The sequence below is a fragment of the Symsagittifera roscoffensis genome, unplaced genomic scaffold, assembly GCF_963678635.1.
Source record: "Symsagittifera roscoffensis unplaced genomic scaffold, txSymRosc1.1 SCAFFOLD_185, whole genome shotgun sequence".
Classification (NCBI taxonomy): Eukaryota; Metazoa; Xenacoelomorpha; order Acoela; family Convolutidae; genus Symsagittifera; species Symsagittifera roscoffensis.
The window spans coordinates 40,001-51,815 of record NW_026971455.1 but is presented as its reverse complement, the minus strand read 5'-3'; positions in this window follow the sequence as shown (position 1 = coordinate 51,815).

Below are 11,815 nucleotides of genomic sequence, written 5' to 3'. Positions count from 1 at the left end.
TCCACTCCTGGTGGTGCCCTTCCGTCAATTCCTTTAAGTTTCGATTTTGCAACCATACTTCCCCCGGAACCAATAAACTTTGGTTTCCCGGTTAATTTCTTGCCAAGTCAGAAGAGACTTTGACAAATCGTAAGTTGGTATAGTTTATGGTTAGAATTACGAGGGTATCTAATCCTCTTCAATACTCTAACTTTCGTTCTTGATTAATGAAAACATTCTTGGCAAATGCTTTCGCAGTAGTTTGTCTTGCCACGATCCAAGAATTTCACCTCTAACGTAGCAATACAAATGCCCCCGGCTGTTCCTTTCAATCATTACCGCACTTTAGCCACCGGCATCAGTAAAACGCGGGTCATTCTCCATTATTCCATGCTTGATTATTCAATCCCAAAGGATGCTTTGAACACTCTAATTTTCTCAAAGTGAAAACACCGTTTCCACACCTCGTCACATTTAAGTGCAAGGTATTTCTTCGATGCGAAGGATGAGCGTAACGAGTGGAAAGCGTTAACTAACCACCATGTTACCGTTATACTCAAACAGATCCAACTATGAGCTTTTTAAACGCAGCAACTTTTGCATACGCTTGTAGAGGCTGGTATTACCGCGGCTGCTGGCACCAGACTTGCCCTCTACTCGATCATCAAAGGAGCTTTTGCATCCTTTCCATTCTGATTACAAACCATTAAGGCTCATATCATTATTTCTCGTCACTACCTCCTCGTGCGGAGAGTGGGTAATTTGCGTGCCTGCTGCCTTCCTTGGATGTGGTAGCCGTTTCTAAGGCTCCCTCTCCGGAATCGAACCCTGATTCCCCGTTAGCCGTCACAACCATGGTAGTCCGTTACACTACCATCATAGGTTGATAGCTCAGAAATTCGGAAGCTGCGTCCCCCGGCCTAAGCCATCTGGGATCTTTCAGTTACTTTGGATTCATCCGGTATGCGCCCGTACTTAGCAGGTCGCTCGGTGAATTCTTGTAAAAGTTCGCGACCGGAGTCACGCAATCTGCATGCATTAGCTGCAGGGTTACCGCAGTTATTCATCTGACAGGTAACTCAACTTTTAGATAGTAACTGATTTAATGAGCCATTCGCGGTTTCACTTTTGCAAGTTTCACTTACACATGCATGGCTTAGTCTTTCAGACAAGCATATGGCAACTGACAGGATCAATCAGTTTAAAGTACTTCGGAAGCTAGCTTTTTCAAACCGAACCCTGATTTGCAAGCTGCTACCTTTCCAGAAAGGCACACTAAGGTCAACCTTTCCCACGCACAAACTACTACTATCAGCATTTTAAACCTTCACGAGCTAAAGAAGTCTTGGACTCTAGAGGACTTAGGAAAGGCCGTCCTCTGACTAACTCAGTTAAACAGCATAGTTGTGCACCATTGGTACTGATACGGTAAACCATATCCAACTACACCTATAAGTAAGTCTTTCCTGGGGCACCAAGTCCAGGCTTATGCAAGCGCCACCAAGCACGTTTCTTTGAGACCAAGACGACTTCATCTCGACAGCTCACTTAGTTAAACAGCACGGTTGTTGCACCTCTGGTGCTGATACGGCTAACCATATCCAACCATACCTATAAGCAAGCTACTTTGACTGGGGCACCAAGTTCAGTTTCATGCAAGAGCCATCAAGCATGATTAGAACCTTCACGAGCTAAAGCAATCTTGGACTCTAGAGGACTTAGGAAACGCCGTCCTCTGACTAACTCAGTTAAACAGCATAGTTGTGCACCATTGGTACTGATACGGTAAACCATATCCAACTACACCTATAAGTAAGTCTTTCCTGGGGCACCAAGTCCAGGCTTATGCAAGCGCCACCAAGCACGTTTCTTTGAGACCAAGACGACTTCAACTCGACAGCTCACTTAGTTAAACAGCACGGTTGTTGCACCTCTGGTGCTGATACGGCTAACCATATCCAACCATACCTATAAGCAAGCTACTTTGACTGGGGCACCAAGTCCAGTATCATGCAAGAGCCACCAAGCATGATTTGGTTTACACCGGTTCATAGTTATGCGCAGTACTTAGAAGCACCTTAGCTAAAGCCAATCCTTCTTTTCACAAACAGCTCAACGACTGATTGCTTCAATTTCAAGCTTTTCTTAGCCTTCTCGAGAAGAGACTTTGCTCAACTACACAAAGCCTTTAAGGCAGTTTTGGTTCTGCTTTCTAGTTATAAACTATCTGACCTTCGTTCTTTTCGAACCTTGGATGGTTCTCCTTACTGAGGCGAAATCGAGCGATGATACTTTACCAGTGGTCAAGTCTCATCAAATTACGCCTTTCTGATACGCTTTTGAGGTTAGGAAGTAAAAAAAAAATTTTCAAAAATTTTGAAATTTTTCAAAATTTTTTTGAAAATTCTCGCTACTACCCTCCCCCTATAATACACAGAAATCTCCTAAATGAGTATTTCTGGGGAAAAATTTTTTTTTTTCAAATGCTCACCATTTGCTCAATTTTTGCTCAAAATAACTTTTGAAAACACGCCCGGAAAGCCCTGCCCATGTACTTTCCAACGCTTTTTACCCGAAGTAAATCGCACAATTTTTTGTTGACCAAAAATGCAAGAGACTGAAGTGAAATTTTTTTTTTTTTTTGAAAAAATAGCAAAAGTCAATTTTTAACTCGAGCTGGAACCTAAACTAATTTTAGTAAAAAAAATTGTAATATACCATTAGAAAGCTATGCTCAAGGGCTTTCCAGCGGTTATAATTATATTAAAATTGAACAATTTTTTGTTGCCCGAAATTTCATTCTTCTAAACTTCGTCACTTTTTGAGCTCAAAATTGCAGTTCAGCCAAAGCGCTATAACTTTTACACCACTGGTCCGATTGGACTGAGCTTTCTACACCAACTAGCCCTCACACAGAGCTCTCTACGCTAAAATTGAAAGTTAGCTGTGCGAGCACTCCTTCATGCCTAAACAGCTGTTTTTCTGCAATTTCGAGCTGAAAAATCGAATTACAGAGTTTACGGCTCGGGTCATAACTTTTGAACCACTGGTCGCACAGCTCCCATCTTTTTCATGCAGCTGACCATCAAGCATATCTAACTTCGCTAAAATTAAAAGTGAGCTGTGCGAGCACTCTTTCAAGCTCAAACAAGCGTTTTAGAGCCCTGAGACCCCCATTTTTCAGCTCAAAATAGGGGTCTTCCGCTTCGATCAGTCGCTCCTGCAGCTCAACCAAGGGTCGCGCAAGCTCATCTAAGGTGGTTCTAAGACCTATTTTTCACGAGGAAGCGAATGGGCTTATCCCGGAAGCTCTACGAGCAAGCTTTGTTAGCTTTCAAGCCAACTGAAGCAACTTCGTCAGTTTTGGACCTCATTTTGAGCTTGTTTACGGCTCGGGTCATAACTTTTGAACCACTGGTCGCACAGCTCCCATCTTTTTCATGCAGCTGACCATCAAGCATATCTAACTTCGCTAAAATTGAAAGTGAGCTGTGCGAGCACTCCTTCAAGCTCAAACAAGCGTTTTAGAGCCCTGAGACCCCCATTTTTCAGCTCAAAATAGGGGTCTTCCGCTTCGATCAGTCGCTCCTGCAGCTCAACCAAGGGTCGCGCAAGCTCATCTAAGGTGGTTCTAAGACCTATTTTTCACGAGGAAGCGAATGGGCCTATCCCGGAAGCTCTACGAGCAAGCTTTGTTAACTTTCAAGCCAACTGAAGCAACTTCGTCAGTTTTGGACCTCATTTTGAGCTTGTTTACGGCTCGGGTCATAACTTTTGAACCACTGGTCGCACAGCTCCCATCTTTTTCATGCAGCTGACCATCAAGCATATCTAACTTCGCTAAAATTGAAAGTGAGCTGTGCGAGCACTCCTTCAAGCTCAAACAAGCGTTTTAGAGCCCTGAGACCCCCATTTTTCAGCTCAAAATAGGGGTCTTCCGCTTCGATCAGTCGCTCCTGCAGCTCAACCAAGGGTCGCGCAAGCTCATCTAAGGTGGTTCTAAGACCTATTTTTCACGAGGAAGCGAATGGGCCTATCCCGGAAGCTCTACGAGCAAGCTTTGTTAACTTTCAAGCCAACTGAAGCAACTTCGTCAGTTTTGGACCTCATTTTGAGCTTGTTTACGGCTCGGGTCATAACTTTTGAACCACTGGTCGCACAGCTCCCATCTTTTTCATGCAGCTGACCATCAAGCATATCTAACTTCGCTAAAATTGAAAGTGAGCTGTGCGAGCACTCCTTCAAGCTCAAACAAGCGTTTTAGAGCCCTGAGACCCCCATTTTTCAGCTCAAAATAGGGGTCTTCCGCTTCGATCAGTCGCTCCTGCAGCTCAACCAAGGGTCGCGCAAGCTCATCTAAGGTGGTTCTAAGACCTATTTTTCACGAGGAAGCGAATGGGCCTATCCCGGAAGCTCTACGAGCAAGCTTTGTTAACTTTCAAGCCAACTGAAGCAACTTCGTCAGTTTTGGACCTCATTTTGAGCTTGTTTACGGCTCGGGTCATAACTTTTGAACCACTGGTCGCACAGCTCCCATCTTTTTCATGCAGCTGACCATCAAGCATATCTAACTTCGCTAAAATTGAAAGTGAGCTGTGCGAGCACTCCTTCAAGCTCAAACAAGCGTTTTAGAGCCCTGAGACCCCCATTTTTCAGCTCAAAATAGGGGTCTTCCGCTTCGATCAGTCGCTCCTGCAGCTCAACCAAGGGTCGCGCAAGCTCATCTAAGGTAGTTCTAAGACCTATTTTTCACGAGGAAGCGAATGGGCCTATCCCGGAAGCTCTACGAGCAAGCTTTGTTAACTTTCAAGCCAACTGAAGCAACTTCGTCAGTTTTGGACCTCATTTTGAGCTTGTTTACGGCTCGGGTCATAACTTTTGAACCACTGGTCGCACAGCTCCCATCTTTTTCATGCAGCTGACCATCAAGCATATCTAACTTCGCTAAAATTGAAAGTGAGCTGTGCGAGCACTCCTTCAAGCTCAAACAAGCGTTTTAGAGCCCTGAGACCCCCATTTTTCAGCTCAAAATAGGGGTCTTCCGCTTCGATCAGTCGCTCCTGCAGCTCAACCAAGGGTCGCGCAAGCTCATCTAAGGTGGTTCTAAGACCTATTTTTCACGAGGAAGCGAATGGGCTTATCCCGGAAGCTCTACGAGCAAGCTTTGTTAACTTTCAAGCCAACTGAAGCAACTTCGTCAGTTTTGGACCTCATTTTGAGCTTGTTTACGGCTCGGGTCATAACTTTTGAACCACTGGTCGCACAGCTCCCATCTTTTTCATGCAGCTGACCATCAAGCATATCTAACTTCGCTAAAATTGAAAGTGAGCTGTGCGAGCACTCCTTCAAGCTCAAACAAGCGTTTTAGAGCCCTGAGACCCCCATTTTTCAGCTCAAAATAGGGGTCTTCCGCTTCGATCAGTCGCTCCTGCAGCTCAACCAAGGGTCGCGCAAGCTCATCTAAGGTGGTTCTAAGACCTATTTTTCACGAGGAAGCGAATGGGCCTATCCCGGAAGCTCTACGAGCAAGCTTTGTTAACTTTCAAGCCAACTGAAGCAACTTCGTCAGTTTTGGACCTCATTTTGAGCTTGTTTACGGCTCGGGTCATAACTTTTGAACCACTGGTCGCACAGCTCCCATCTTTTTCATGCAGCTGACCATCAAGCATATCTAACTTCGCTAAAATTGAAAGTGAGCTGTGCGAGCACTCCTTCAAGCTCAAACAAGCGTTTTAGAGCCCTGAGACCCCCATTTTTCAGCTCAAAATAGGGGTCTTCCGCTTCGATCAGTCGCTCCTGCAGCTCAACCAAGGGTCGCGCAAGCTCATCTAAGGTGGTTCTAAGACCTATTTTTCACGAGGAAGCGAATGGGCCTATCCCGGAAGCTCTACGAGCAAGCTTTGTTAACTTTCAAGCCAACTGAAGCAACTTCGTCAGTTTTGGACCACATTTTGAGCTTGTTTACGGCTCGGGTCATAACTTTTGAACCACTGGTCGCACAGCTCCCATCTTTTTCATGCAGCTGACCATCAAGCATATCTAACTTCGCTAAAATTGAAAGTGAGCTGTGCGAGCACTCCTTCAAGCTCAAACAAGCGTTTTAGAGCCCTGAGACCCCCATTTTTCAGCTCAAAATAGGGGTCTTCCGCTTCGATCAGTCGCTCCTGCAGCTCAACCAAGGGTCGCGCAAGCTCATCTAAGGTGGTTCTAAGACCTATTTTTCACGAGGAAGCGAATGGGCCTATCCCGGAAGCTCTACGAGCAAGCTTTGTTAACTTTCAAGCCAACTGAAGCAACTTCGTCAGTTTTGGACCTCATTTTGAGCTTGTTTACGGCTCGGGTCATAACTTTTGAACCACTGGTCGCACAGCTCCCATCTTTTTCATGCAGCTGACCATCAAGCATATCTAACTTCGCTAAAATTGAAAGTGAGCTGTGCGAGCACTCCTTCAAGCTCAAACAAGCGTTTTAGAGCCCTGAGACCCCCATTTTTCAGCTCAAAATAGGGGTCTTCCGCTTCGATCAGTCGCTCCTGCAGCTCAACCAAGGGTCGCGCAAGCTCATCTAAGGTGGTTCTAAGACCTATTTTTCACGAGGAAGCGAATGGGCCTATCCCGGAAGCTCTACGAGCAAGCTTTGTTAACTTTCAAGCCAACTGAAGCAACTTCGTCAGTTTTGGACCTCATTTTGAGCTTGTTTACGGCTCGGGTCATAACTTTTGAACCACTGGTCGCACAGCTCCCATCTTTTTCATGCAGCTGACCATCAAGCATATCTAACTTCGCTAAAATTGAAAGTGAGCTGTGTGAGCACTCCTTCAAGCTCAAACAAGCGTTTTAGAGCCCTGAGACCCCCATTTTTCAGCTCAAAATAGGGGTCTTCCGCATCGATCAGTCGCTCCTGCAGCTCAACCAAGGGTCGCGCAAGCTCATCTAAGGTGGTTCTAAGACCTATTTTTCACGAGGAAGCGAATGGGCCTATCCCGGAAGCTCTACGAGCAAGCTTTGTTAACTTTCAAGCCAACTGAAGCAACTTCGTCAGTTTTGGACCTCATTTTGAGCTTGTTTACGGCTCGGGTCATAACTTTTGAACCACTGGTTGCACAGCTCCCATCTTTTTCATGCAGCTGACCATCAAGCATATCTAACTTCGCTAAAATTGAAAGTGAGCTGTGCGAGCACTCCTTCAAGCTCAAACAAGCGTTTTAGAGCCCTGAGACCCCCATTTTTCAGCTCAAAATAGGGGTCTTCCGCTTCGATCAGTCGCTCCTGCAGCTCAACCAAGGGTCGCGCAAGCTCATCTAAGGTGGTTCTAAGACCTATTTTTCACGAGGAAGCGAATGGGCCTATCCCGGAAGCTCTACGAGCAAGCTTTGTTAACTTTCAAGCCAACTGAAGCAACTTCGTCAGTTTTGGACCTCATTTTGAGCTTGTTTACGGCTCGGGTCATAACTTTTGAACCACTGGTCGCACAGCTCCCATCTTTTTCATGCAGCTGACCATCAAGCATATCTAACTTCGCTAAAATTGAAAGTGAGCTGTGCGAGCACTCCTTCAAGCTCAAACAAGCGTTTTAGAGCCCTGAGACCCCCATTTTTCAGCTCAAAATAGGGGTCTTCCGCTTCGATCAGTCGCTCCTGCAGCTCAACCAAGGGTCGCGCAAGCTCATCTAAGGTGGTTCTAGGACCTATTTTTCACGAGGAAGCGAATGGGCCTATCCCGGAAGCTCTACGAGCAAGCTTTGTTAACTTTCAAGCCAACTGAAGCAACTTCGTCAGTTTTGGACCTCATTTTGAGCTTGTTTACGGCTCGGGTCATAACTTTTGAACCACTGGTCGCACAGCTCCCATCTTTTTCATGCAGCTGACCATCAAGCATATCTAACTTCGCTAAAATTGAAAGTGAGCTGTGCGAGCACTCCTTCAAGCTCAAACAAGCGTTTTAGAGCCCTGAGACCCCCATTTTTCAGCTCAAAATAGGGGTCTTCCGCTTCGATCAGTCGCTCCTGCAGCTCAACCAAGGGTCGCGCAAGCTCATCTAAGGTGGTTCTAAGACCTATTTTTCACGAGGAAGCGAATGGGCCTATCCCGGAAGCTCTACGAGCAAGCTTTGTTAACTTTCAAGCCAACTGAAGCAACTTCGTCAGTTTTGGACCTCATTTTGAGCTTGTTTACGGCTCGGGTCATAACTTTTGAACCACTGGTCGCACAGCTCCCATCTTTTTCATGCAGCTGACCATCAAGCATATCTAACTTCGCTAAAATTGAAAGTGAGCTGTGCGAGCACTCCTTCAAGCTCAAACAAGCGTTTTAGAGCCCTGAGACCCCCATTTTTCAGCTCAAAATAGGGGTCTTCCGCTTCGATCAGTCGCTCCTGCAGCTCAACCAAGGGTCGCGCAAGCTCATCTAAGGTGGTTCTAAGACCTATTTTTCACGAGGAAGCGAATGGGCCTATCCCGGAAGCTCTACGAGCAAGCTTTGTTAACTTTCAAGCCAACTGAAGCAACTTCGTCAGTTTTGGACCTCATTTTGAGCTTGTTTACGGCTCGGGTCATAACTTTTGAACCACTGGTCGCACAGCTCCCATCTTTTTCATGCAGCTGACCATCAAGCATATCTAACTTCGCTAGAATTGAAAGTGAGCTGTGCGAGCACTCCTTCAAGCTCAAACAAGCGTTTTAGAGCCCTGAGACCCCCATTTTTCAGCTCAAAATAGGGGTCTTCCGCTTCGATCAGTCGCTCCTGCAGCTCAACCAAGGGTCGCGCAAGCTCATCTAAGGTGGTTCTAAGACCTATTTTTCACGAGGAAGCGAATGGGCTTATCCCGGAAGCTCTACGAGCAAGCTTTGTTAACTTTCAAGCCAACTGAAGCAACTTCGTCAGTTTTGGACCTCATTTTGAGCTTGTTTACGGCTCGGGTCATAACTTTTGAACCACTGGTCGCACAGCTCCCATCTTTTTCATGCAGCTGACCATCAAGCATATCTAACTTCGCTAAAATTGAAAGTGAGCTGTGCGAGCACTCCTTCAAGCTCAAACAAGCGTTTTAGAGCCCTGAGACCCCCATTTTTCAGCTCAAAATAGGGGTCTTCCGCTTCGATCAGTCGCTCCTGCAGCTCAACCAAGGGTCGCGCAAGCTCATCTAAGGTGGTTCTAAGACCTATTTTTCACGAGGAAGCGAATGGGCTTATCCCGGAAGCTCTACGAGCAAGCTTTGTTAACTTTCAAGCCAACTGAAGCAACTTCGTCAGTTTTGGACCTCATTTTGAGCTTGTTTACGGCTCGGGTCATAACTTTTGAACCACTGGTCGCACAGCTCCCATCTTTTTCATGCAGCTGACCATCAAGCATATCTAACTTCGCTAAAATTGAAAGTGAGCTGTGCGAGCACTCCTTCAAGCTCAAACAAGCGTTTTAGAGCCCTGAGACCCCCATTTTTCAGCTCAAAATAGGGGTCTTCCGCTTCGATCAGTCGCTCCTGCAGCTCAACCAAGGGTCGCGCAAGCTCATCTAAGGTGGTTCTAAGACCTATTTTTCACGAGGAAGCGAATGGGCCTATCCCGGAAGCTCTACGAGCAAGCTTTGTTAACTTTCAAGCCAACTGAAGCAACTTCGTCAGTTTTGGACCACATTTTGAGCTTGTTTACGGCTCGGGTCATAACTTTTGAACCACTGGTCGCACAGCTCCCATCTTTTTCATGCAGCTGACCATCAAGCATATCTAACTTCGCTAAAATTGAAAGTGAGCTGTGCGAGCACTCCTTCAAGCTCAAACAAGCGTTTTAGAGCCCTGAGACCCCCATTTTTCAGCTCAAAATAGGGGTCTTCCGCTTCGATCAGTCGCTCCTGCAGCTCAACCAAGGGTCGCGCAAGCTCATCTAAGGTGGTTCTAAGACCTATTTTTCACGAGGAAGCGAATGGGCCTATCCCGGAAGCTCTACGAGCAAGCTTTGTTAACTTTCAAGCCAACTGAAGCAACTTCGTCAGTTTTGGACCTCATTTTGAGCTTGTTTACGGCTCGGGTCATAACTTTTGAACCACTGGTCGCACAGCTCCCATCTTTTTCATGCAGCTGACCATCAAGCATATCTAACTTCGCTAAAATTGAAAGTGAGCTGTGCGAGCACTCCTTCAAGCTCAAACAAGCGTTTTAGAGCCCTGAGACCCCCATTTTTCAGCTCAAAATAGGGGTCTTCCGCTTCGATCAGTCGCTCCTGCAGCTCAACCAAGGGTCGCGCAAGCTCATCTAAGGTGGTTCTAAGACCTATTTTTCACGAGGAAGCGAATGGGCCTATCCCGGAAGCTCTACGAGCAAGCTTTGTTAACTTTCAAGCCAACTGAAGCAACTTCGTCAGTTTTGGACCTCATTTTGAGCTTGTTTACGGCTCGGGTCATAACTTTTGAACCACTGGTTGCACAGCTCCCATCTTTTTCATGCAGCTGACCATCAAGCATATCTAACTTCGCTAAAATTGAAAGTGAGCTGTGCGAGCACTCCTTCAAGCTCAAACAAGCGTTTTAGAGCCCTGAGACCCCCATTTTTCAGCTCAAAATAGGGGTCTTCCGCTTCGATCAGTCGCTCCTGCAGCTCAACCAAGGGTCGCGCAAGCTCATCTAAGGTGGTTCTAAGACCTATTTTTCACGAGGAAGCGAATGGGCCTATCCCGGAAGCTCTACGAGCAAGCTTTGTTAACTTTCAAGCCAACTGAAGCAACTTCGTCAGTTTTGGACCTCATTTTGAGCTTGTTTACGGCTCGGGTCATAACTTTTGAACCACTGGTCGCACAGCTCCCATCTTTTTCATGCAGCTGACCATCAAGCATATCTAACTTCGCTAAAATTGAAAGTGAGCTGTGCGAGCACTCCTTCAAGCTCAAACAAGCGTTTTAGAGCCCTGAGACCCCCATTTTTCAGCTCAAAATAGGGGTCTTCCGCTTCGATCAGTCGCTCCTGCAGCTCAACCAAGGGTCGCGCAAGCTCATCTAAGGTGGTTCTAAGACCTATTTTTCACGAGGAAGCGAATGGGCCTATCCCGGAAGCTCTACGAGCAAGCTTTGTTAACTTTCAAGCCAACTGAAGCAACTTCGTCAGTTTTGGACCTCATTTTGAGCTTGTTTACGGCTCGGGTCATAACTTTTGAACCACTGGTCGCACAGCTCCCATCTTTTTCATGCAGCTGACCATCAAGCATATCTAACTTCGCTAAAATTGAAAGTGAGCTGTGCGAGCACTCCTTCAAGCTCAAACAAGCGTTTTAGAGCCCTGAGACCCCCATTTTTCAGCTCAAAATAGGGGTCTTCCGCTTCGATCAGTCGCTCCTGCAGCTCAACCAAGGGTCGCGCAAGCTCATCTAAGGTGGTTCTAAGACCTATTTTTCACGAGGAAGCGAATGGGCCTATCCCGGAAGCTCTACGAGCAAGCTTTGTTAACTTTCAAGCCAACTGAAGCAACTTCGTCAGTTTTGGACCTCATTTTGAGCTTGTTTACGGCTCGGGTCATAACTTTTGAACCACTGGTCGCACAGCTCCCATCTTTTTCATGCAGCTGACCATCAAGCATATCTAACTTCGCTAAAATTGAAAGTGAGCTGTGCGAGCACTCCTTCAAGCTCAAACAAGCGTTTTAGAGCCCTGAGACCCCCATTTTTCAGCTCAAAATAGGGGTCTTCCGCTTCGATCAGTCGCTCCTGCAGCTCAACCAAGGGTCGCGCAAGCTCATCTAAGGTGGTTCTAAGACCTATTTTTCACGAGGAAGCGAATGGGCTTATCCCGGAAGCTCTACGAGCAAGCTTTGTTAACTTTCAAGCCAACTGAAGCAACTTCGTCAGTTTTGGACCTC